Consider the following 12,937-nt stretch of genomic DNA (forward strand, 5'->3'; position numbering starts at 1 on the left):
TCAGAAGTCTGGGGAACTCAGCCAGAACCTCATCGATGGTCTTTGAATGGTCGGCCCGTATCCAGGCCGCCCTGAAGGTGCAAGTATCCGCCATGTATGCATCCACCTGGGCGAGGGGCTGGGTGTTATTTTTCAGCCACTCCGTACACTGCACCGCTCGCTCCTCCAAAATGGCAGAGGCTGTAAAATATAAAATTCAAGAAACATTTATATTACATTATACAATGTGTCCCCGGTGATGTTAAGTGTTTCCCCTACATAGACTTTACTAGGCCACAACCTCCAATGCCCCCCCACCCTTAGTCCTTAACCATGCCCACGGTACTGCCAGGAGCCCCTGGTTAGAGGATCTAAGGGAGCGGCTGGGGGTGAAGTCATGTAGGAGGTCCCAAATATAGCTGGGAGCCAGTCCATTGAGGGCCTTATAGGTGATTAGCAGCAACCTGTACTGGATTCTAAAGGAAACAGGAAGCCAGTGCAGGTCAGCGAGGATGGGAGTCATGTGACAAGACTTCTTAGACCTGGTCAGCAGTTTGGCTGCTGCATTCTGGACCAGCTGCAGACGGTGGAGAGAAGAATGGTTAAGACAAGTGTAGAGAGAGCTGCAGCAGTCAGCCCTGGAAGAGACAAATACATCAACAGCCATCTCCAGCTCCTGGTGGGAAACGATCGACCGCAGCTTGGAGATGTTCCTCAGGTGGAAAAAGCTGTTTATACAAAGAGCCTTGATATGTTGATCAAGATGCATCGACTGGTCAAAGTGCACACCAAGGTTCCAAACACTGGGTTGGACGTTGTCCTTTCGAGGGCCCAGATGTTCCTGAACCCTGGCTGCTACACTGTCAGGAGCAAAAATCAACACCTCAGTCTTAGCTGCATTGAGTTGCATGGGGGTTCTTGGACATCCAGCCCTCAATGGCAGCCAGACATTCCAGCAGGATGCTGAGGCTTTGTATGTTCTCAGGATTGAAGGAGAAATGAAGCTTGATGTCATCAGCATAGCACTGATAAGAGACACCCGGGAAAGTGCTGATGAGATGATCTAGAGAGAGCATGTAAATAGCAAACAGTGTCGGTGCCAGCACTGAACCTTGAGGAACCCCACAGAGAAGAGGAGCAGGATCAGAGCTGAAAGGACCAACTGTCACAGAAAAAGATCTCTCACTAAGGTAGGATCAGGCACGTACATTGTATTACCTGGTATTACTTTCGTCCTTGGCACAGAGGGAGACGGAGATGTCTGTGGCCTGGGCCCGTCTGACCTCCGCAGTCGCTTTCTTATGTTACTGAGCCTCTCCTCTAGAAACCCAGTGGCTGGGTACTTGGAGCGCCCCTGGGTATACCACGTATCTTTACAAGATTAAAAAATATCCATTTAAGTCAATGAGCCTAAACGTCTACTTGTCCCTGAACATTTCATTTAAATTACAAAAAATCTTTTAGGATGCATTTGGTTTAATGCCACCCAAAATACTCACAAAACCACTGGCACTTGCATCTTTTAAGCAGGGGAAAGAATTTATTAAAGCTGAAGCCAAGGCAGTTTTTGTCACAGCTGATGGTCTGAAAATGCCAAACACATACAAATAATATAATTAGTTGTCACACTGTGAAAAACTAACTACATGAATGATTTCCTTTATTTGTCACTTATACATGTAGTGAAATTGCATTTACAGTTATCTTAAGACAACAAGTAGCATTATTTAAAATGGTGAATGGTCTATTATATTGACCTTCACTTTTTTGTAATCAGCTTTCTGAAAAAAATTATTTCACTGGTATCACGGTTTAACATTTCTGAAACTATACCTAAAGCATTGCATTCACAGATTCTCTCTCACACACACACACACATACAGTCTTTGGCCAGGAGCTGAATTCCTGTGTATGTTGCATCAGACAGCTTGGAGAACAAGTTAAAAGTTGGACTTCTTCTAAAAATCCTGCCATTTATTCTGAACCAGAGCAGGGCCATATCAGGTGCCCTTTTTAAAAATCTATGGTATTATTTGGTCAGGAATCAAACACATGACATCTCAAGGTCAGGACAGAAACACAACAACCTTCATTAGATTTTACTCACGTTTCTCTGCACTTTTCTATCAGATGGGACACCAAAATTCTGACCATGGCACGCCTCTGTTTAATCGTTATCAACTGCTCCGTGTCCAGGCTCTGAACAATGGCCCTGCCCTCAAGAACGTTGGAAAGGACAGTGCGGATATCCTGAAAGAATACGGATAAAAAAGGCAAATAAACTACATGCATTGCTATTGTCCAGCTTCAGTGCTAGAGAGGACACCAACACAAAGGTCATTTATTTAGAGATTATTTACAAATGTGGGAACTGTCTGCAGCACGATTGTGCTCGGAGGTGCAGTCATCTCAGGGGTTGCAATTGCAGTCACCTCTGTGGGTGCAGGTGCAGTCATCTCATGGAGGTCATTTGATGAGGCTGGCAATTGGGGTCCTGAGGGTGTGGCTTGTGAGCACACCATTTGCCCAACCTGTGCAGGGCAATTCTTGGCAGCTTTAAGCTAAGTTTATGAGTTGATAAAGCTTTAACACTTCAACTTCTATGCAGCCTACCACATCCCTGATCAAATCTAGTAAAAGATTTCTGCAGTAATAAGCAAAGGTGTGGTCCTGCAGGGTGTCAATAGAAGTCTGCTCTGGAGGTTGGCCCGGAGTTAAATATAAGCAGTATTAAAGCATCAGGGCAGATCTGAAACCACCCCCCTCTGAAACCACCCCCCACTGAAAACCCTCTGAAAACCCCCTGAACCCCCCCCCCCCAACCCACCTCCTAGAATACTCTGTAGCGAAGAGAAATGTATAAACAGTCAGAATGATCTTTGTATGGTTTTACAGCATGTAACGGGTGATGGTCAACCAGTTCACTTGGATCGACAGCTACCAAAGTTTGCGTCTGGATCACACTGTAGGCATGAAAATGCCTTTCAAAACCTTGTGTTTCCCACCCCTGTACAACAAACTTGGTTGTTGGAGTGTTCGTCATCTGACCAAGAAGTATGATGGACTTTATGAGGCCAAACTGGGGTTCACCATCAGGGTCATAAGAGAGGAACACCGTCATGCCTGGTCTGTATTTTGTGCCCTTGAAGGTCACCCAAGATGGCACAAGAATCTCACTGAAGGCAGGGAAATCTGAAAGATCTTTTTGGATTTCTTTAAATCCATCAATGGTTGAAAGAAAGATGCTTGGTCCTGGGCCAACCTCTGTATTGTGACTCAACAAAGTGCCAGAGCGCAAGTTATAACAAAGTTGCACCTGATGGCGATACGCCATTGTCTTACAAATATTGCGAACATTGCATGTGATGTGACTGACACGTTTGAAGAAGTTGTGTTTTGCTTCAAATCGCATTGACCAAAAATGCACCAAGGGTCCTAGTTTTCTGATAGCTTTTGGATAATGAACCATGAAGTGGTGCTTGGGACGCAAGTGTAAATTTGGAAAAAGTTCAAGGAAGAGTGAGTGATGCTCCTCAATGATCTTGGCCAAAAACAGTGTTCCAGCGACAGTAATAGAGGGAGAGAAAATGAACTCCATGCACAGCAGCAAGATCAGGAGAAGCTCCCATTCCTTGTTTCCCTCGGGGATCAGGTCACCAATCATGGTTGGCAGTAGCCTAATAAGGCACCACATTTGAGCTGCTGACTGTTGCATAGATGCCTCAGGGTTTCTCAAGTCATTTTTGGTAATGACAGAGGGCTTGTTAGCCTTGTCACAAAAGCCGTAATCAAAGCTTGTGATCCTGTAGTTTATCTGGTCAAGTGTGACATGTTTTTGCTCAATCAGTGTGTTGACAGTGTTCAAGACGAGTTTCATATCGTAAGGCCCTACTCCTTCTAAAATGTCATGCATAATGTCTGGTGCAACATTGTCAGTGATATGATAAAAAGAAAGATTGTTTAGCTCGCTGTTTCTCTTCAACCCTGTTTGAGAAATGCTTGCAAGTTGCAGATCTGCATGATGGGTGTGAACATTACGCAGTTGTGCTGGATCTTCCAATGTCTGCTGCGCTGAGACTTGTTTATGCACTTTGCACCAAAGGCACATATGGTTAGCTGCGAAACTTTCAGAGTAACCAAGGATGGAATTTAAGCCCAAATTATCCCCGACTACTTGCAGAACAGAGAACTTCACAACACCTTGAAACGTAGGGGTCTGAAGAGGGAGGCCTTCTTTCTCTAGCAACTGCAGCTCTTCAACAATGGGGCGCAGAACAGCATCAATGCCATATGTTTTGGCATCATCTGACTTGTATACTTCAAGCAGGAAGTGGGACCTTAAACTGGAGAGCAGATCTGGTGGTAGACTCTTGATTTGAAAGTAAATAAAGCCTAGCTTGTGTGTTCCAGTCTTCGATCCAAGGGGGTTGATTGTTTCACAGTCATCATTGTAAAGAAGAAGTGGGATAGAAGTCTCTTTCATGAAGAGTGGACGCGCTTTGCAGTACTCCCCATCAAAGACATCCTTAAGAACTCCACCATCTTTTCTTTGCTGCCAATCAAGGATTGTCTGTAAGACGCCAGGCATTTGAAGGACCTTTTCCAAAAGAAGTTTAAGAGGAATACGTTGAAAAAAGTCAAGAACCGCGACTTGTTTGACAGTGCCAGTGGCAGAGTCCCTTTTCTGGACATAAGAATCCCCAGGAAAATTTTCCTCGACAGGTTCAATGAACCCTCCAGACTTCACAAAATATTGCATTTGTTTATATTCAGTTTCCAGATCTCGGAAGGGCTCAGCACAGTCTTGGAACTCCAACATGAGTTGTTGTACCTCTGGCCTTTGATCATGTCCTAAACGACTGAAAATTGCCATGGTCTTTGACTGTAGTCCACCCACAATGTCAGAAACTAAACTAGAGGTCTGTTCAACTAAGAAATGAATGCCAGACCAGGTTTGTGAAGGAACAGACCTCAATCAAGCCAGGAACGTAGCTACTCGATCTGTAATACCCTCTGGCTCAATCTCATCCCACTCCTCAACTTCCTCTGCTGGCTGGTCTTCAGCATTAATGAATTCTGGCTGGACTGGATCTTGAGCGAGTACAGGAGGCACATCCTCAACATTTTCATGCTGCTGTAAGTGTCTTCTAAATGATCGCATGTAGCTAAATGTTCTACCACAGCCAAGTTCACAACACTGAAAGTAGTTTGCAGCATGATTAACATGGTGTACTGCACGTAAATGAATAAAAAGACTTTTCACACCCCCAGGAATTTGAGCTTTACATCTAAAGCAAACGTATCCTATTACTTGTATATACTCTAAAAAAGTCAAGCATTCAAAAGAGGAAAGCTGTATGTTGATCGCTTTGTCTTGATTATAATTTAGGATATGGTGACTATGTGTGCAACTGCATCAGTTACAAATTCATTGTATTTCTTAATGAACTTGAGCCTGTCACCTATTCTTGGGATCAAGGTAGTGATAGTTGGGGGGTCGAGGTAGCCGAAGCTCTCTTCATCAATTGCCTCTTCTGGAACACAGAAAAAAAAACAAACAAAAAAATAGTGCTTGTGTGTTCCTTGCTATTCATGACTTGCACCTGGTTTCATTAATATATAATATTGATATATTAATATAATCTGAACCTGTTATGATATGGCCACGTGTTACAGAAATTCAGTTTTATTGTACACAATTCACTGCAGTAGAACTATTGTAAAATGTTCAAATTAATGAGACAAGGATGTTGTAAACATCCCAGATTTAGCTTAAAGATATTTTTTCATCTGTAGTCCTAATTTTGAAATTTAACCAAACCATAAATACAGACATTATGCACACAGAGGCAAAGAAAAAAAAAATTGAGGAGCTGACAACTGAATTTCACACTGTGGTTAATAGAGTATCTATCTGGTACAACACTCCTTAAAATTAATATGGGAAAATATTGGTCCTTAGCTTAAGGCTCAATGAATAATTATCCCAATTTATTTATAATAGTAGTGGCTACCAAGTTAGCACTAATAAATTAATGTGACATGGAAACAACTTAAATTGACTTACCACTAAACCTGTCAATTAGCCCTGGAAGCTGCCACTCAGTCAATTTGGATCTCACAAAATCATCCATGAGAATCAAACTGCAAAACCAACACAAATAATTAAAATTTAAAAAAAGTTTCATAAATAACTCATTCAGTAACGTCAAATCAAAGGTATTTTCACTGTTGTAACAATTAACTTCTCTACGGTTTTAAAATTCGACTTGAACAACAAAGTTACTGGTTCCCCCAGGGTAGCTGAGGCCTTCTAGCATGTAGCGGGGTAGCCAAAACCAAATTCGACCCCCCACCGCGGTCAATTGTACTCATAATATATTTTTCCTTCACTCGGGTTTGCAATACTCTCCTACTTACGTTGCTATACATGGAAGCCAAATTGATGAAAAACCTCATGTTGTCCTCCTAACTTTAACTTTAAAACAAAATACTCGAGTTACTTTGAAACTGATAGGAAAAGCTTCCTTGTATTAAAGCCTCAGCCTCCTACACCTTACGGTTCCAAAGTTCCAAACCCTAACCCTAACCCTAACCCTAACCCTAAACCCTAACCCTAATAGGGGCTTTTTTAGCGAATAACTCCGCCCCCTTTTCTCCAATCAACACGAAAATTTCAACAATAATTCAGACCACCATAGGACCCCTATGCATCAAATTTCAGCCTCCTACACTTTACAGTTCCAAACTTCCAAACCCAAACCCTAACCCTAACTAAAATTCTAAACCCCAACCCTTATAGGGGCTTTTTTGCGAATAACTCCGCCCCCTTTTCTCCAATCAACACGAAAATTTCACCAATAATTCCGACCACCATAGGACCCTTATGCATGAAATTTCAGCCTCCTACACATTACGGTTCCAAAGTTCCAAACCCTAACCCTAACCCTAAACCCTAACCCTAAAAGGGGCTTATTCACCAATAACTCCGCCCTCTTTTCTCCAATCAACTGGAAAATTTCACCAATCACTCCACCGACCATCAGAACCATGTGCACCAACTTTCAGCCTCCTACACCTTACGGTTCCAAAGTTGCAAACAGTAAACCCTACCCCTAACCCTAAACCCTAAACCTAATAGGGGCATATTCAACAATAACTCCGCCCTCTTTTCTCATATCAACTGGAAAATTTCACCAATCTCTACACCGATGATCAGATCCCTATGCAACAACTTTCAGCCTCCTACAACTTACGGTTCAAAAGTTGTAAACTCTAACCCTAACCCTAACCCTAAACCCTAACCCTAAAAGGGGCTTATTCACCAATAACTCCGCCCTCTTTTCTCCAATCAACTGGTAAATTTCACCAATCTCTCCACCGACCATCAGAACCATGTGCACCAACTTTCAGCCTCCTACACCTTACGGTTCCAAAGTTCCAAACCCTAACCCTAACAATAAACCCTAACCCTAAAAGGGGCTTATTCACCAATAACTCCGCCCTCTTTTCTCCAATCAACTGGTAAATTTCACCAATCTCTCCACCGACCATCAGAACCATGTGCACCAACTTTCAGCCTCCTACACCTTACGGTTCCAAAGTTCCAAACCCTAACCCTAACCCTAAACCCTAACCCTAAAAGGGGCTTATTCACCAATAACTCCGCCCTCTTTTCTCCAATCAACTGGAAAATTTCAACAATCACTCCACCGACCATCAGAACCCTATGCACCAACTTTCAGCCTCCTACACCTTACGGTTCCAAAGTTCCAGACACTAACCCTAACCCTAACCCTAACCCTAACCATAAACCCTAACCCTAATAGGGGCTTTTTCGCGAATAACTCCGCCCCCTTTTCTCCAATCAACACGAAAATTTCACCAATAATTTCGACCACCATAGGACCCCTATGCATCAAATTTCAGCCTCCTACACCTTACAGTTCCAAAGTTCCAAACCCTAACCCTAACCCTAACTCAAATTCTAAACCCGAACACTAAAAGGGGCATTTTCGCCAATAACTCCGCCCCCTTTTCTCCAATCAACTGGAAAATTTCAACAATCACTCCACCGACCATCAGAACCCTATGCACCAACTTTCAGCCTCCTACACCTTACGGTTCCAAAGTTCCAAACCCTAACCCTAACCCTAAACCCGAACCCTAATAGGGGCTTTTTCGCGAATAACTCCGCCCCCTTTTCTCCAATCAACACGAAAATTTCACCAATAATTCCGACCACCATAGGACCCCTATGAATCAAATTTCAGCCTCCTACACCTTACGGTTCCAAAGTTCCAAACCCTAACCCTAACCCTAAACCCTAACCCTAAAAGGGGCTTATTCACCAATAACTCCGCCCCCTTTTCTCCAATCAACACGAAAATTTCACCAATAATTCCGACAACCATAGGACCCCTATGCATCAAATTTCAGCCTCCTACACCTTACAGTTCCAAAGTTCCAAACCCTAACCCTAACTCAAATTCTAAACCCGAACCCTAAAAGGGGCATTTTCGCCAATAACTCCGCCCCCTTTTCTCCAATCAACTGGAAAATTTCAACAATCACTCCACCGACCATCAGAACCTTATGCACCAACTTTCAGCCTCCTACACCTTACGGTTCCAATGTTCCAAACCCTAACCCTAACCCTAAACCCTAACCCTAATAGGGGCTTTTTCGCGAATAAATCGCCCCCTTTTCTCCAATCAACACGAAAATTTCACCAATAATTTCGACCACCATAGGACCCCTATGCATCAAATTTCAGCCTCCTACACCTTACAGTTCCAAAGTTCCAAACCCTAACCCTAACCCTAAACCCTAACCCTAAAAGGGGCTTATTCACCAATAACTCCGCCCCCTTTTCTCCAATCAACACGAAAATTTCACCAATTATACCGACAACCATAGGACCCCTATGCATCAAATTTCAGCCTCCTACACCTTACAGTTCCAAAGTTCCAAACCCTAATCCTAACTCAAATTCTAAACCCGAACCCTAAAAGGGGCATTTTCGCCAATAACTCCGCCCCCTTTTCTCCAATCAACTGGAAAATTTCAACAATCACTCCACCGACCATCAGAAATCTATGCACCACCTTTGAGCCTCCTACACATTACGGTTCCAAAGTTCCAAACCCTAACCCTAACCCTAATAGGGGCTTTTTCGCGAATAACTCCGCCCCCTTTTCTCCAATCAACACGAAAATTTCACCAATAATTCCGACCACCATAGGACCCCTATGAATCAAATTTCAGCCTCCTACACCTTACGGTTCCAAAGTTCCAAACCCTAACCCTAACCCTAAACCCTAACCCTAATAGGGGCTTTTTCGCGAATAACTCCGCCCCCTTATCTCCAATCAACACGAAAATTTCACCAATAATTCCGACCACCATAGGACCCCTATGCATCAAATTTCAGCCTCCTACACCTTACAGTTCCAAAGTTCCAAACCCTAACCCTAACCCTAATTCAAATTCTAAACCCCAACCCTTATAGGGGCTTATTCGCCAATAACTCCGCCCCCTTTTTTCCAATCAACTGGAAAATTTCAACAATCACTCCACCGACCATCAGAACCCTATGCACCAACTTTCAGCCTCCTACACGTTATGGTTCTAAAGTTCCAAACCCTAACCCTAAACCCTAACCCTAAAAGGGGCTTATTCACCAATAACTCCGCCCTCTTTTCTCCAATCAACTGGAAAATTTATACAATCACTCCACCGACCATCAGAACCCTATGCACCAACTTTCAGCCTCCTACACCTTACGGTTCCAAAGTTCCAAACCCTAACCCTAACCCTAACCCTAACCCTAACCCTAAACCCTAACCCTAATAGGGGCTTTTTCGCGAATAACTCCGTCCCCTTTTCTCCAATCAACACGAAAATTTCACCAATAATTCCGACCACCATAGGACCCCTATGCATCAAATTTCAGCCTCCTACACCTTACAGTTCCATAGATCCAAACCCTAACCCTAACCCTAACTCAAATTCTATATCCCAACCCTTATAGGGGCTTATTCGCCAATAACTCCGCCCCCTTTTTTCCAATAAACTGGAAAATTTCACCAATCACTCCACCAACCATCAGAACCATGTGCACCAACTTTCAGCCTCCTACACCTTACGGTTCCAAAGTTCCAAACCCTAACCCTAACCCTAAACCCTAACCCTACTAGGGGCTTTTTCGCGAATAACTCCGCCCCCTTTTCTCCAATCAACACGAAAATTTCACCAATAATTCCGACCACCATAGGACCCCTATGAATCAAATTTCAGCCTCCTACACCTTACGGTTCCAAAGTTCCAAACCCTAACCCTAACCCTAAACCCTAACCCTACTAGTGGCTTTTTCGCGAATAACTCCGCCCCCTTTTCTCCAATCAACACGAAAATTTCACCAATAATTCCGACCACCATAGGACCCCTATGCATCAAATTTCAGCCTCCTACAACTTACAGTTCCAAAGTTCCAAACCCTAACCCTAACCCTAACTCAAATTCGAAACCCGAACCCTAAAAGGGGCATTTTCGCCAATAACTCCGCCCCCTTTTTTCCAATCAACTGGAAAATTTCACCAATCACTCCACCGACCATCAGAACCATGTGCACCAACTTTCAGCCTCCTACACCTTACGGTTCCAAAGTTCCAAACCCTAACCCTAACCCTAAACCCTAACCCTAAAAGGGGCTTATTCGCCAATAACTCCGCCCCCTTTTTTCCAATCAACACGAAAATTTCACCAATAATTCCGACCACCATAGGACCCCTATGCATCAAATTTCAGCCTCCTACACCTTACAGTTCCAAAGTTCCAAACCCTAACCCTAACTCAAATTCTAAACCCGAACCCTAAAAGGGGCATTTTCGCCAATAACTGCGCCCCCTTTTCTCCAATCAACTGGAAAATTTCAACAATCACTCCACCGACCATCAGAAATCTATGCACCACCTTTGAGCCTCCTACACATTACGGTTCCAAAGTTCCAAACCCTAACCCTAACCCTAATAGGGGCTTTTTCGCGAATAACTCCGCCCCCTTTTCTCCAATCAACACGAAAATTTCACCAATAATTCCGACCACCATAGGACCCCTATGAATCAAATTTCAGCCTCCTACACCTTACGGTTCCAAAGTTCCAAACCCTAACCCTAACCCTAATTCAAATTTTAAACCCCAACCCTTATAGGGGCTTATTCGCCAATAACTCCGCCCCCTTTTTTCCAATCAACTGGAAAATTTCACCAATCACTCCACCGACCATCAGAACCCTATGCACCAACTTTCAGCCTCCTACACCTTATGGTTCTAAAGTTCCAAACCCTAACCCTAAACCCTAACCCTAAAAGGGGCTTATTCACCAATAACTCCGCCCTCTTTTCTTCAATCAACTGGAAAATTTCACCAATCACTCCACCGACCATCAGAACCCTATGCACCAACTTTCAGCCTCCTACACCTTACGGTTCCAAAGTTCCAAACCCTAACCCTAACCCTAAACCCTAACCCTAAAAGGGGCTTATTCGCCAATAACTCCGCCCCCTTTTTTCCAATCAACACGAAAATTTCACCAATAATTCCGACCACCATAGGACCCCTATGCATCAAATTTAAGCCTCCTACACCTTACAGTTCCAAAGTTCCAAACCCTAACCCTAACCCTAAACCCTAACCCTAAAAGGGGCTTATTCACCAATAACTCCGCCCCCTTTTCTCCAATCAACACGAAAATTTCACCAATTATACCGACAACCATAGGACCCCTATGCATCAAATTTCAGCCTCCTACACCTTACAGTTCCAAAGTTCCAAACCCTAACCCTAACTCAAATTCTAAACCCGAACCCTAAAAGGGGCATTTTCGCCAATAACTCCGCCCCCTTTTCTCCAATCAACTGGAAAATTTCAACAATCACTCCACCGACCATCAGAACCCTATGCACCACCTTTGAGCCTCCTACACCTTACGGTTCCAAAGTTCCAAACCCTAACCCTAACCCTAATAGGGGCTTTTTCGCGAATAACTCCGCCCCCTTTTCTCCAATCAACACGAAAATTTCACCAATAATTCCGACCACCATAGGACCCCTATGAATCAAATTTCAGCCTCCTACACCTTACGGTTCCAAAGTTCCAAACCCTAACCCTAACCCTAAACCCTAACCCTAATAGGGGCTTTTTCGCGAATAACTCCGCCCCCTTATCTCCAATCAACACGAAAATTTCACCAATAATTCCGACCACCATAGGACCCCTATGCATCAAATTTCAGCCTCCTACACCTTACAGTTCCAAAGTTCCAAACCCTAACCCTAACCCTAATTCAAATTCTAAACCCCAACCCTTATAGGGGCTTATTCGCCAATAACTCCGCCCCCTTTTTTCCAATCAACTGGAAAATTTCACCAATCACTCCACCGACCATCAGAACCATGTGCACCAACTTTCAGCCTCCTACACCTTACGGTTCCAAAGTTCCAAACCCTAACCCTAACCCTAAACCCGAACCCTAAAAGGGGCATTTTCGCCAATAACTCCGCCCCCTTTTCTCCAAAAAACTGGAAAATTTCAACAATCACTCCACCGACCATCAGAACCATGTGCACCACCTTTGAGCCTCCTACACCTTACGGTTCCAAAGTTCCACACCCTAACCCTAAGCCTAAACCCTAACCCTAATAGGGGCTTTTTCGCAAATAACTCCGCCCCCTTTTCTCCAATCAACTGGAAAATTTCACCAATCACTCCAACGACCATCAGAACCCTATGCACCAACTTTCAGCCTCCTACACCTTACGGTTCCAAAATTGCAAACAGTAAACCCTTACCCTAACCCTAAACCCTAAGCCTAATAGGGGCTTATACACCAATAACTCTGCCATCTTTTCTCCAATCAACTGGAAAATTTCAAAAATCACTCCACCGACCATCAGAA

Source organism: Aulostomus chinensis, chromosome 10, assembly GCF_037954235.1.
Source record: "Aulostomus chinensis isolate RoL2024-O1b breed Wild chromosome 10, RoL_Achi_v1.0, whole genome shotgun sequence".
NCBI classification, from domain to species: Eukaryota; Metazoa; Chordata; class Actinopteri; order Syngnathiformes; family Aulostomidae; genus Aulostomus; species Aulostomus chinensis.